We start from the raw sequence: 15,187 nt of genomic DNA, 5'->3' as shown, positions 1-15,187 counted from the left end.
CTTCGAGGCTCTTGCTCTGTGCTAGGGAGTGCTTGAGCTTTGCCTAAACCTCTCCCTTCTCCAAGCTCCTCTGGCTTTTCACCTAGCTACTTAGAGAGTTAAGAGGGCTACACTGCTTTGCCAAACAAGCACCCCTCCAAACCAGATCTAGGGCCCAGCCCCACACTGATGTTCGAAACGGTTTCTAGGGCAGAGTCCTTTCCCCTTGATTTTTAATCCTTCCCTTTGCCGCGTGTCTTCGACATCAGAGGACCTCCACTCTTCTGGGGAAGAACAAGGGGACATTTTCTGAAAGAGGTTTGAAAGAAAAATTTTAAGCTTTTCCTGACAAGTTTTTCCCTCTTGGGGTAGAGAGAGCTTTTGCTCTTTTCCAGACAATCCAGGAAATCAAAGGGTCGTGTTATTAGCAAAGTGAAATTAAGGGAAGCTGCAAAGGATGTGAGTATGGCAGGGGAGGGCAGCCGTGGTGGGAGGGAGGGCATGCCTGTTACCACGATAGGTATCTTGCTAAGCTCTTTGCACAAGGCATTCTTTTTTTTTTTTTTTTAATTTATTTATTTATTTATGGCTGTGTTGGGTCTTTGTTGCTGCTCACGGACTTTCTCTAGTTGCAGAGAGCAGGGGCTACTCTTCATTGCAGTGGGCGGGCTTCTCATTGCAGTGGCTTCTCTTGTTGCGGAGCACGGGCTCTAGGTGTGCAGGCTTCAGTAGTTGTGGCACGTGGGCTTAGTTGCCCCGCGGCATGTGGGATCTTCCCGGGCCAAGGATCGAATCCATGTCCCCTGCATTGCCAGGCGGATTCTTAACCACTGCGCCACCAGGGAAGTCCACAAGGTATTCTTTTAATCTTCAGAAAAACTCTACATGGTTTGGACTATTATCCCCATTTTACAGGTGAGGAAACTGAGTTCCAGAGGGTAAGTAACAAGCCCGAGGTCATATAACTGTAGGCCTGGAATGAAACCCAGGTTGGGCTCATTCCAAAGTTCTGTGCTTTTAACCACAATAGTAGCCTTTTCATGTTTTTTTTTCTACCAGCCCTCTGCACCAAGTGGGTGCTTGACGAACAGAGTTGGAATAGGGTGAGGTAGAACAATGAGGAATTTTAACAGTGGTTTCTTAATCACCGTTCATTAAGGAAAAGTTCATTAATATAGTTACAGACAAACACCAAAAAGCAAGCCTTTGGCGTCCCCTCGATCATCCAGATACTAGCTTTAATTCTCTACTTTCCCCCAATGAAATAACGTATTTATCTAGAACACTGCATGAATGACCAGTTATAGGATTTTAGGGAACTTGCTTGCTCATGACGTGTTCCTCTTTCCCCAACTCCTTGAGGAGATTGCCCACACCTGCTCTTCCCCTGCCCCAAGAAAGGAAGAAGGAAGGAAAGGGAGGAGGCAGCAGGGAGACAGAATGAATACAAAGTAATAAAGGGCAGAAAGAAGACAAGCAGACAAAGAGGGACAGAAGGGCTGTTTCTTATCCCAGCACAGGGTGGCTACCGAGGTGTTTGGGTTGTAAAGTCGACAAAGGTTTTACTGAGGAAATTCAGCCCAGACCCCCTCCTGCTTAACGAGGACCAGCCAAACAGTTCCCGTTACTTCTGCACCCTGGGTAATTTATAAGGTTCAAAATGGAAACAGACCCCACTACTGCTGCCAGCCACCATCCCGCTTTTAAAGGAGAAAAAAATGTAGCTGAGGAGGGAGAGGGAGTGAGGAAGCAGGTGTCCAAAGAGGGAGAAAGGAGTTAACTCACGAACTCCCACAACAGAGTTGTAAGCAGGTACCACTCAGTGAGCCCAAAGCAGGACACATGGGGTCTCCGTCACGGCAAAGCAGAACTGTGACAAAAATACAGAGGTAGGGGGATCACCGTAGCTATGATGCATCTTCTTTAGCAGCTGGGGAAATTGAGCTGCTTCCTGGAGCAAGTTACCTAGTGAGCTTGGTCTAGAAAAATAGTTCCAAAAATGCAGGTTTCTGAGAACATTTTTTTAATAATAAAAAAAAGGCAAGTAGGGCTTAATTGGAGTACCAAACTGCAGTGTAACTTTGTCCCTCTGTGAAATGAACAAGGTACAATTTCAAAATTGGGTGAAGGCAACAGTAAGGCCTGTTATTTTTCTTGGCAATGCAAGGTATGTCTAGATCCTTCTTATTTTTTCTGCATATTCTCAGAAAAAGAGATCAAGAAAAAAAAAATCAAAAGCAGAGAGAAGGGAAAACGAATTCTTGACATGAATTCCTCATTGAGGCCTAGGTACTTCCTATTTTTAAGGGTTACTTGGACACAAAAAATAAAAGAAAATGCATCTGAGAAGTTGAACTGCTGACATACATGTTCCCACTGAAACAATCTCCAAGCAGACGTTTTTAAAACTTTCCAAAAACAACAGCAGCAGAATACACGTCTAAGGTTGAGACCAAGCACTAGAAATTACAGCCTTAGAGTATTTATTTTGCGAGAGAAAATTACAAACAACTGAGAGTCGATCATCAGCAGGAGGAGGCCAGCTCCACCTTCTCCTGAGAGGGCTGGCGGGCTGGCAGGAGTGAGAGGGAGGCAAGGGCACCCGAGGCCACATCTCATCCCCTGATCACCCAGGCCACTACAGCTCTCTGAGACAGAAGCCTCCATGGTCTAAAATGCCCAACACACCCTGTGGATGTCCTATGACCACTAACAAGATGAGCTACACAGAAGAGCACGTGATCTAGCAGGTGGCACAGAGAGTCTTTCTTAAAAACATTCTTCCAGTGGCAAGAATGAGATCTGACAAAATTCTTGTTCCATTGGTTGAGAGGGGCTGGCTAGATGAAAAAAGGAATATTTCTGACCCCAAGTTACATGTTTTGCACATGTTCCCAATTCTGTGGAGTAAGACTGGCCTTTTCCAAGGCAGAGAGAAGTTTTGCCCCGAGAAGGTGATGCCAAGTGACTGGAGGGTGAGGGCTGGCAGCCCTCTGGCCTCAAGAAAGAGGGTGGTACTCTTGCACAGAGGACTGACATTGGGGGAAATCTTGGGCAAACACGTGAATTTAATTCTCAGCTGAATATGTGAGTTTAGACAGATCTAGGAAAAGGATTTAAGAAAGGGCATTGTTTTTTTTTAATGTAAAAAGTATTTACCCCCAGACGTAATTAAAGGGAAACATTTTAAATCAGGAGGGACCTCAGAAAAATTAATAGCTTTGGATAACACCTAACAGGTACCTAGTATTATAAATGAGGAAAGCAAGGTGCAGAGAGGCTGAGTGATTTGCAGAAGGTCTCCCAGTTAAGAGGGATCCAGGGCTACAAGTCAGGTCTCCTGACTCTTAGTCTGGTGCTCTTTCCACTACCCTGACACTGTCTCCCAGAAGATTGTTTCTGGGTCGTATTAACCAACTGCTTAAAACTGCTTTTAGAACTAAATTTAGAATGTTCTTGAATTTACTTCCTTAGGCATAAAAATGTCAACTGGATCGTTACCTATAACAGTAACTTTCTGTGTGGTCATTTTCATTCTTTTACCATTTAGATCCTAATCTAGAAGAATCTCTTACTGTTCTTTACATGAATGTCTTCGATAGAATTTTCTGCAATGATGAAAATGTTCTATATTTGCATTGTCCAAGATGCTAGGTAGCCACTAGCACTTGTGGCAATTAAATACTTAAAGTGTGGCTAATATAACTAAGGAATTGAATTTTTAATTTTAAGTTAGCCAATAGGGCTAGTGGTTACCACATTAGGCAATACAGTTCAAGACTAATATCTGGAACATCTACCCAGACCACTCTGACATCACACAGGGGAGAATAACAATGGTTTGATGGTCTTAAGTATGAGCCATGCTCTAGCCAGCCTCTAAATATATTTCTAGCTTATTCCTTATCCAAAGTTTGTGTATGTTTTCTATTAAAAAACTATGTGTAGGGGACCTCCCTGGTGGCTCAGTGGTTAAGAATCCGCTTGCCAATGCAGGGGACAAGGGTTCGATTCCTGGTCCAGGAAGATCCCATATGCCACAGAGCAACTAAGCCTGTGCGCCACAACTACTGAGCCTGTGTTCTAGAGCCCATGAGCCAAAACTACTGAGCCCACGTGCCACAACTACTGAAGCCCGCGTGCCTAGAGCCCGTGCTCCGCCACAAGAGAAGCCATCGCAATGAGAAGCACGCGCGCCGCAACGAAGAGTAGCCCCTGCTTGCAGCAACTAGAGAAAGCCCACACGCAGCAGTGAAGACCCAACGCAGCCAAAAATAAATAAAATGAAAAAAAACCCCAAAAAACAAAAGACTATGTGTATTGTGATTTTATTATCATTATTATTATTGGGAAGAAAAAATATCACTGTGATCTACCATACAGAAGACAGTACGCAAGGCACTGTACTAGAAGATGGATTCTGTCCTGAGAAGCTTAAAACAAAGCTTGGAACGTAAGTCAGCCAGTGCTCGGCAAATATCCATAAGCTTCCCACTTCCCAGCCTGCTCTGCAGTTGGCTTAGGTCCAGGTGACAAGTGCTGGCCAATGACATGTAAGTGAACATGTTCTGGGTCACTTCCAGACCAAGACAGTTAAGAGAATTGGGGGGCTGCTTCTCCCTCCTCCCACTGCCAGTGGGCCACATCCCATGTTTCACAAGGCATAGTTACGAGATGGAAGAAGACAGCACAATCTATGACAGGAGAAGAAATAAATCTTTGCTGCATAAGACCACTGAGGTTCTGAAATTACTCTCATGTAACAACTTTAGCATTCTTTACTCTAGAATCTTAATGGATATCAATTTAGTCACAAATGGGAAGTGGAAAACGAGAGGAGAGGGAGGAGAGCATTTTCAATGTCAGGCCTTCAGGAAAGGTTTTTCTGGGTAAGTGGGTTTGAAACTGGGCCTTCTGGAATATGTGCACGTGTAAGAGCCGGAGGACACTACAGAGGGTGATGCTGACCTGGTGGGAAAGTTCTGTTTGGAGGGTGCTACCTCAAGCAGATGCTTACCTTGAAAGTGGTCTCCTAACCTTTCTGATTTTGCTCTCTCATGAGAAATATATTCTGGGCAAATCTCCCAGAATATCCTAATACATGCATATTTATTTATAAATTAAATGCACATACTACCAAACTAAAATTTAAGAGTAGGCAGAAGTGTAATCACATTTTAATGACTTGTTAATCACGATTGTTTTATAATATCATGAAGCTAATACCTTAAGGCAGAAAGCCTATTCAGGATTAGATTCATCACTAATGATATGGATGTAATCCCTTTCAAATGGTCTGCTTGAATGTTAATTAATTTGTTCACTTCTCATCAGATGTGATTCCATTATTATTGTTTCTACCTCCTCATGTGACTTGAAAAGGGTCAGCTCTGCTGTTTTCATCCTGTTTGCATGTGCCGGATTATCAGCACACTCTTCAACCCAATTTCTTTGCAGCAATCTTTTTAAACTACTTGTCCTTTTGTGAGAGTTAATTTAGTTAAAACTAAATAATAAAATCCTATAAATCCTAATAGAATCCTGTTCTATTAACAGAGAACAAGAAAACTGGGGAATGAATGATCAAGCGAGTGAGGTCCCCACTGTCAAGCCCTCCGAGAAATGCAGATCTCTCTGTTGCAACACGTCATTGCCCGACATACAGACTAAAGACTGTCAATCCCAGTATTAAATATTAGGAAAGCTGAATTTCTTTCCTATTCCTTTTGTAGATAGAAATAAACCATAAGAGAATCTCTAATATTTTCTTCCAGTGCCCCAATGGAATATCTTATATTTCCCCTTTGGAGCCCCCAGTTTGGAGACCATTCTAGAGGAATGAAAAGAGACAAGGGAGGAAATTGAGATTGGGTCATGCCGTGGAAGACTAGGAAAAAGAGTCTGAAATTAACACCATAGACAGAGGGGAACTACTGGTGGTTTGAGAAGGGAATATATAAGCAAAGAGGCATTCTGGGGAGATCAGCTAAACCTGGGCTAATTCACACTGAACCCCACATTTATAACAAGCTGCTTAACAACGTGGACAGAGCTTATTTCTTCTCAGGTTGGTAGACCCCTTTACCATCCAGGCAAGGGGAAAGGAAGAGTCTGGACACAGCATCTTAGCTCTGGGGAGGAATCCCCCCAGAGAGAAGCCCCCTCTGTCTTCGAGTAAAGAGAAGGTCTGGTCTCTTGATTTGCCCACTAGACAAATCTAATCCTCTCCCACCTCCACCACTTGAGGAAAAAGTTACTAGGGAGTCTTATTTCTTTGTCATATATACCTCTTCTTGAAAATGGCCTCATTTCCTTAAAGAGATTTTTTTTTTTTTTAAATCTACCTTTAAAGAGAGAAAGGTGAGAAAACCCCCCACAAACCTTGTTGCTAAACTGGCAAAAAGAGAGAAAAGAAAAACCACTTCCTTTCTTCTACACTCGCTTCTCAATTCCCCCCACCCCTATTCCATATAAATTCAACTTGACAACCCTGCTAATTGGATAAACGCAGCTTCTACACTCCTAGAAGGCCATTCCCTTTTCTTTTTTTTTGTCTTTGGAGGGCTCAAAACAGGGTGATTGTGCTGTTCTTTAACACGAATTCCATCTGCTTTATTTCTCTCTCCCCATTCACCGCTCCTCTTGCATATTTATAAGGCCTTCCCCCCTTCCCTGCCCCTTCCCACCCCGCCTCTACCGCCTCCCTCCGCAGCCCCCCTCCCCTCTCCTCTCCCTTCTCTCAGAGCAGCACAAAAACCTTCCAAATGGCCCCCCCTCCTTGCTTTAGATAAACACAGGCAGTGTCAAGTGTGAGGAGTAGGGGGAGGTGGGGGGAAGGTTCAACTGCCAGTCAAGCCCCCCGCCTTCAATGAGGCCCAGGGGCCTCCCCTAATCTGCTGCATGCCTGCCATATGGGGGCTGTGTTGCCCAGGGAAACACTAACAGGCAGAACGGAGCTTAATAGAGTCCATATTCATTGTAATGCAGTGAGATAGCTCGAGGCACCACTGCCTCTTCGGTCCAGTTTCATTCTTCTGTTTCCTTCTTTCTTTCTGTTTTTCCTCTCTTTTCTTTACTTCTTCTTTTTAAAAGGACCAGGTCCCTAGAGAGCTCTAATCTGGAGAAGTCTGGGCTGGCAGAAAGGCAGGGCTGTGGGGTAAGGAGTGAGGAAGGTGAGGTGATGCTGAGATGGGGGCCTGGGGTTGGTGGGGAGAGGTGAGGAGTGGGAGCTTCTTGGGCAGCAGAGTGGGGAGAGCAGCACAGCATCTGCGCAGGGGCCGGGGCACGTGGTGCCGCAGGTGTGCGTGGCCCGTGCACGTGTGGAGAGACGGTGTGGTGGGTGGGCAGGCCCATCGGGGCCTTGGCGCACACAAGCCTTCAGAGCTATTCAGCCTGCTATGCCTAGATATCCCAACCCCTACCTACCTACCCCCAACACCCACTCCAGTCAATTGAAGGGCATTCAAGCCAGCAACGCCTACCTCCCGGAGGTTTCAGGCCTGTAGTCAATTCCTAGCTCTCCACAGTTGCATGGAAAAAGTCACAGGTTTTGCAATGAGATGAAACTACTTTAGAAATAAATCCCTGTAGGGACAGAGGACCCACCAGCCTGCCAAGCTGGGGCCCTCTTTCTCCTCGGGCTGCTCTGCCACAGCCAAACTAAGGGCATATGGGGCTTCTTTGAGTTGATGGAGTGGGTTGTCTAGCAGATGAAGCCTTGTCATGAATATATATGATGGAAGTGAGACTTAGGGCTCCCTGAGGTCAGAGGTGATCTTTCCCCAGGGCCAAAAAGGGAAGGAGGGGAGAGATGTGGGGAGGGAACAGAGTACATTTCTCCCAACTTCTCAGAAAAAATAAAATTGGTAACCAAGCTATGATAGAATTCCTAAAGAATAATCAGTTTTGTAAGTTGTGAAACATAGTTTTTTGTTCTGTGACTGTAAAAAAAAAAATCACAAGTTTAAAATCAAGACAGAAGATAAAAACGAAGAAAAACTATAAAAACTTTCACATACTCTCCTACAGTTGAAACTTTAATCCCATGGTCTGGTACACAGGAAGAGCTCAGTAAATGGTTGCTGAAGGAATGAACCATGTACACGCTCCTATAGTTGTACTATTGCTGACCAAGAACTTGAAACTCTTTACCCAACTGACAACTACAATCAGGGTTCTGGTGGGTGACAATGGCGTAAACAGAAGCAAAATGCTGCTGCACCTTTGCTAGGAATGCCCCTGCCAGAGTGATGCTAGCGCCTATCACACGGGCCTTTTGTTACATGCCTCGCCCAGTGCCAGAGTCAGGCAGGCTAGGTCAGATCAAACTGCTCAAACCGAGGCAGATTCTGGGGCTTGCTGTGGTTTGTTTTTTGTCCTCCAAGCTTGCTCTATTCTACTTTCCTTGCTCTTACCCGACTGAAATGCATCTTGAACCTGTGCTTTCCTAAGCTCAACCTCCGGGGCGGGAGGGGAGGAGTGGTGGCGGGCAAGACTGTAGGAGAGAATATAAAAGTGCTCATAATTTTTCTTTGCTCTTATCCTGATTTTAAGGCCCTACATCCCAGCAGCCCTTCAGGAAAGGCTACAGTGGGTATTTCGAGAGCCAGGTACAATTTCAATTCCTAGTTCTAAAACCAAAATAGCATTTGGGTACCTGAAATGCTACCCAGAAGTCTATCTCAGCATCATATCCATTTACATCTATTAGGGAACCAAAAAGGTCTGAAGACCCCAACCAGAGTAGGTGAAGACACACGACCGACCAGGGCCTGACAGGACTCTGGACACTTACGCTCCCTGCAGAGCAGCCTTTCCCTCCAACTTCTGTGTTTGTATCGAGTCCTAGTCCTGGTCGTTCTGACCCCATATATTGCGTGTGTTACCGAGAAGTGCGTGGGGTGACCTGGGGGGAGACCACGAAGGAGCAAGTGGGAACACCTAGGGCTCCGGGACAAACCAGTGCTGGAGCACGCTGGGAGCTCAGCAGAGCAGCCAAGCTCTTCCCAGCCCTCCCGGCAGTGAGCACTTCGGTCAGTAATCTCACCACGGATGTGTGTGATGTGACAGCCAGAATGGCAGCTCTGAAGGAAAGCAGGGACAGCTTCTCTGGTCCAGACCAAATACCTGCTTTTCATTTCACTGCTCAGAGGACACCCACTAATGACCTGCTTCTACAAACACAGGCTCAAACCCATCTACTCTTGCCCGGTCTTCCCTAAAACTATGTAAAGATTCACCACCCACTCAGCTGCCCAACCTGGGACTCATCCTTGTCTCCTGGCTCCCTCTGATTCTCCACCCCGGTATCTGATTGGTCGTGTGGACTAACTCTGGCAGGAGCGACCAGAGAAACACAATGCAAGCCACATATAGTGTTTAAAATTTTCTAGTAGTCACACAGAAAAATCAAGTGGAAATCATTTTAATAATATCTTTTTTAACACAATATATCAAAAAATACTATCATTTCAACATATACTCGATATAAAAATCATTAATAAAGTTTTATATTTTGTTTTATACTAGGTCTCCTAAATCTAGTGTGTATTTTCTATTTACTACACATCCTGGTGCAGATTAGCCACATTTCAGGCGCTCAATAGCCACATGTGTTAGTGGCTACTGTTATCAGACGGTGTATGTCGAGGGCCTTCAAACTGGCTCCCTGATTCTCCTCTCCCTAACTAATAAGCCTCCACATTGTCACCTACCTTCTTTCTAGAATATCAAGCTCAACCAAACAGTAAAGATGACAAATGAGCAGCTACCATTCACTGAGCAATGCCTTACCTATAGGACAGAATCCATAATTTGCCTAATTTGATATAATTCTCACAATGGCCCTTGTAAAGTAGGTGTACGACCAACCCGTTTTATAAATGAGGAAATTAAAGCTCAGAGTGATTAAATATTTTGTCCAACATCACACAGATGGTAAACCACAGAGTCAGGATTTGAACGAGGTCTGGCTGACGCTAAAAACCTTGGCTCTTTTCTCTCTACCACACTGCTTTAAGTTATGGCAGAAAAATCAATGGACTATTATGCAGCCATTAAAAGTAATAATTAGAGCAAGCAGCAACATGAAAAATGTTTAAAGGATATTAAGGAAAAAAGCAGATCTCATTTCGTAAAAAGCATGTAAACAGTTGGGTAAGGCCTGGAAGGAAACAGGAAACAAATAAAAGCAGCTGATTTGAAAATGTGAAGGAATTAGGAGTGATTTTTTTCCCCTTTTGAGGTCAGTTAAAAACAAACAAGCAAAAGAGCTAATAGACGCATCTTTGATAGCTCCCCAAACAAGTTTGATTAAATAAGGTTCAAACTTTTTCACACAACCTTCCAGGCTCTGTATTTACTGGGCTGCAGCCAACCTTCCCCTTGTCTTCCTCCCACGAGCCCTAAGCCCCGGGCAAGCTGCTTTTTCACACCTTCCTTCTCCCAGAACCATCTTCTGCTTCTCCCTTTATTATCCTTCGAAACTTACCTCCAGCATCACTGTATAATGCCTCCAGTGCTTATTCCTCATCCCACTTTCCACAGCGCTGTGCACACCTACTGCAACATTTCCACAGTGATTTATGCCTGTCTGTAATATGCCTCTTTTCCCAGACTCTAAACTTCCTGAAGGCAAGGAGGCGTCCACTTCATCTCAGTAACCCTAGCACCTAGAAAAGTCAATGTCTGCTGAACTGAAGGGTCTATCTGGATTAGAAATTTGGGATTGGGAAGGAATGTTACTTTGACCCGTGGACCTATAAGAGGAACGCACACAGACACACTTACCAGTGGTGGAACCAAAGGGTTTTTCTAGGGGGAAATGACTTTAACTGTGGCCTTTATTTTTCAAACCCAAATGGCCCTTAGATGAGTTGGCAGCCCTTGGGGAAGGCCAAGCTGCCTGACGGAAGTCAGTGCCTCGGCAGATGCTCCTATGGCTTGAGGTTTCATTCAAGAACCTTCTTTGTTTTCCTTCTTGTCTCTTCTCCCAAAACAAACACCCAAATAAGCTTGAGACTTCAGCCTTCTTGCAGGCACTGAACTGCAGGGAACCTCACCTAGGATGATACAGTGATTGGCTATCATCTAGCCAGCGACAACAAGGCCCTGAGCTTGAGGCCAGGGTGGAAGGAGGCAGGCAGAGAGGGATGGGAGAAGGAGAAAGAAGAAAGCTGTAAGTGAGAAAGAGGACAAGTTCAGGCCTGAAGAGAGAGCATGGGGAGGGGAGTAGGGATGAGAGCACTAAATATGCCAAGCGCCTAATCTGTGCCGAGCCCAGTGCTGGGGGTGGACACACATGGTCCACTTTTCATCGTCACAGCCCAGGGAGTGTTACTGTCCCCTTTACAAATGGGGAAAGAGGTTACTAAAACACTTCATGATGCTTTACCACATAAGGATTTTAGGGCTCATCTCAAATTTGTATTATAGACATAGCTTCTCTACTAAGTGACAACATTGAAACTCTGCAGGATCAGGTACTGAAATACCATGAGCCTTGGGTTTGGATAAGAGCTCTGCCACTTCTCCCTTTGGTAGAAGGTGACTTTGGGTAAATTACTTCGTCTTTGACCCTCAGTTTACTCTCTGTGAAAATGTGAATGATAATACCCCCTTTGCTGAGCTGCTAATAAGAGTTAAGGAGATTAAGTGTGAAGGCAGCCTGGCACATAGCAGTGAGGGGGGACAGGTGTCGTGGAACTTTTCTACTGAAAGCCATTCACTGGAGGTCTAATTTCATACTGTGGCACTGGTGGGCTTTGAGATTAATGTCCTTTAAGACTTAAGGACATGTTGCATTTGAACAACTCCAGATGTGCTATCCTCTCTTTGCTCATTGTTCCTCATAAGCTAGACACAATTAAGCAATGGCCTGATTTTGCTGCCCTACAACACATGCATCAGAAGTTCAAGAAACATTCTTTGTCGAAAAAAAGCAGTAACACCTACATTCTATACAGTGTTTTACAGAACCTCACAACAGCCCAGTGGGACAGGAGATCCCTGGGTGGTACTATAGTGTTCCCAAGTTTGTGGCAAGACAATTGCTAGCCTCTTAATCTCCACCCAACACTAGTCAACATTTATATCACTTAAGCTAATAATCTCTCCCACCATCCCACCCTGTTTATGCCCTCTCTCTGCACTCTCTTGATGATGATAATGATGATAATTTCTCCATAGTGTCTCTACTTGTTTGGAGAGAAAGGGGAAAGATCCCTGTCAGACAGTAGGTCATCTGGACAAGAAGTTATGGAGAAGTGTTTATAGAAAGGAAAACACACCCCCAATCCCTCTCTGACCCGCCCCCCCACTCCCAGCCCCAGTACGGAGCTCACCTCCGACCACATTGGTGAGCTCACAAAGCCACAGACCACCTGCTCTTTTTACACCTACCTGTTTCTAATTACAGCCTATGGCCAGGACTATAGCCACACAGGTAAACAACAAAGTAAAATGGTAACAGTGACTGGAGAGGAAACAGGAGCATTCAGTTCTAAGGCTTCTGGTGCACACAGCTGATGAGAGATCCAATGTGAAAGGAATTAATTAGAGTGTAGGTAGACAGCACAAACACAGTACATAGGCAAACCAGTCCCAGGACCTGAACAGCACTTAAAGCAGACCTTAACAGCTTAAGTCCTATCTCTTAGGACAAAGGATTTTGGACAAGTGAGCCATGCGTGAACACAAACCTTGCCAGAAGGAGAGTAGGACTGACAAGGGTATTCTGCTTAGTGATCACGGTGAGCGGAGCAGATAAAACAGCTGGCAACCCCAAAGGCACTCCTGATGAGAGGTACAAGTCCCTGGGTGGGCTCAGGGCAGAATTCAGGTCAGTTCAGCAAAACCACACTTAGCACCCACTAGGTGCCACACACTGAATGGAGGGTGGAGGGGACATAGAGAAAAGTAGGCAGTTTCCCATCCTTAAAGAACCTGGGACCTAGTCAACCTTCGCTTTGACACCATCTTTCTATGATACCAAATGCAGCATGGCCTCAAGAAAACATCAAAGATAGACTGGATTTTACAAAGTACAGGCAAAGAACCAGAGCCACTAGCAAAGGCATCAGAGGCACGACAAAAGAAATGTGCCATACATCTGAGCGCACACACACACACTCACACTTGTACACTCAGGCCCTGCTCAGCACAGAAGGTCAGTCCTCCAACTTAGTCCTCTTCACAAGTCCTAAAAGAAGCCTCCTTTCCATCATCCACATTCATTCCTACTAGAGTCCCGGGAGAGTCATCAAAGTACATCACTTAAGGTAGGTTAAGAGGCTTAGAGCTAATGGAAGCCTATGAGGACTGCTGAAGCCTCAGCTTTGTCGCTGTCACTTCTCACGCTGTGTTGTACCTTATTTATATACAAGTCTCTCCTGGACACATAATAGATACTCAGTGAATGTTTGCTAAGCTGTAAAGACCTACCTCCAAGATCTCTTCCAGGCCTGACTCTATTTGGTCCTTGGAGTTTGGATCTGGAGAACCCCCAGGGCTGCTTCTGATGCAAAGCAGAGCTTGAGCAGGGGAGGGTGATGCACGGGTGTCTGAGATCTCCATCCCTATCGCCCTGCCTCTGGGGAGCCCACTGGGGTTCTTATGCAGGGGAGAAGACAAGCAGGACACAGGGCTTCCCTTCACAGCGCCGGAGCATGGCGTGGGTGAGGGCAGGCTTGCCAAGGAGGAGACAGGGGAGAGTGTGAGGAGAAGCAGGCGCCCAAGGAAACTCGCTTCCCTTCGCTAGGCAAGCTCCCAGCACCCACTCTACGTCAGGCAGCAGTTGGGCCACCAGCTCTTGTCCCCTGGAGGCCTGCACTTCCCCCGTGGAAGCACCATCACGCTAATTATTTATGGTCTGCCTGACCACTGTACCAAACGCTCAGGGATCAGGAATGGCGGTGATCTTATTACAGGGGCATCTTGAGTGTATAACACGGTTCGAGGTATTCAGCAAACACCCGTTGAGTGAACGAATTACAACCCAAAACACAAAAGTGAAAAGTCATGGCAGAGAGGAGAGAGAACTGTAGTCACATAGTCAAGAGGGAGCTTTTTCTTAGGAGGGGAAGCTGGGCCTTTAGGAAGTTTGGGGGTTGAAAAGACTGATTTACTCTGTTAGGCCACATAATTACCACCAATTCCAATTAAGCTGTCACCTGCAGTCATTTTCTGTGCCCCTTCCTCATGATGACTAAGCAACCAATGGCACCAGGCCCATACCCATACCCTCCCCGGGACTCAAAAATGGTCTCCGGTTCTGTGACCCGGCATGAATGAGGGTCAGGCTGCCACTTCTTGACCTGTCCACTCCTGGGGCCGATTCACGCAAATGCTGGGCAAAACCAGCCCCAACTCCAACTCGTGGACACACTCACACCTCAACCCCTAATACACAGACACACACACACACCCCCAACCCTTAACAGGCTCTTGCATGCTGGCAGGAAATCTGAAGCACTTAAATGAAAAGCTAAGCCATGGGGCAAAATGACTGAACTGCTAAGTCAGGGCCAAGACGGCATCAGAAGCTGCCTCTCTTTAGCTGGCGTCTGACCTGACTGCACTGTGACACAGACAGTGTCTCTCCTAGACTTTCCTGCAAGCAAGAAACCCTCACCCGGACATTTAGGAGGAACCACTTTGACGCAGGACAATAAAATCTCTCACACAAGCATGTTGAAGGAGAAACAGATCACATCAGCAAACTATCTAGAACAATGACTGGTTCAAAGCAGTTGTTCAATAAATGACAGCAACTTATTCCATTTGAGTCACTTCCTTTAGGGTTACTTGTAGAAGTACCTTCATTAGTCTGATCCCTGTTGCAGATTTATCCCTAATATTTCAACGAAAGAGGTTTAAGAATAGGTAAATATCTCAGGGGCCAGACACCTCCACCCAGGCTTTCCAGGCATCCTGCTCTGGGCTTGTACACGCACCACCTCTAAGACAGACAAACAACACACAGACACACACACACACACACGGGCGCGCGTGTGCACATGTGCTCACACAGCAAACAACTCCAGCTCTCCAGCTCCAGCTGGGAAGTATGCTGTAGAATCAGGACAGTTTACTTTTTTCCTATCTGACCTCATGCAAACCGACTTTCTCCACCTCTCTGACCCCCAAATATACACATTCAGTCCCCGACCCACCCCCAATCTTCCTCACTTAGAAAGCTCTTTTAAACCAT

The 15,187-nt window shown here is 45.7% G+C and overlaps 1 protein-coding gene across 15 annotated transcripts in view; it reads right to left on the bottom strand.

The window, feature by feature from the left end:
• Nucleotides 1-15,187, bottom strand: part of BOC (BOC cell adhesion associated, oncogene regulated) — a 266,285-nt gene that overhangs the window by 43,167 nt on the left and 207,931 nt on the right. The gene's annotated exons all lie outside the window — the stretch shown is intronic.

This window comes from Eubalaena glacialis, chromosome 6 (assembly GCF_028564815.1).
Source record: "Eubalaena glacialis isolate mEubGla1 chromosome 6, mEubGla1.1.hap2.+ XY, whole genome shotgun sequence".
In the NCBI taxonomy this organism is placed as follows: domain Eukaryota; kingdom Metazoa; phylum Chordata; class Mammalia; order Artiodactyla; family Balaenidae; genus Eubalaena; species Eubalaena glacialis.
The sequence above is the reverse complement of the archived record's forward strand: the minus strand, read 5'-3'. Positions and strand labels throughout refer to the sequence as shown.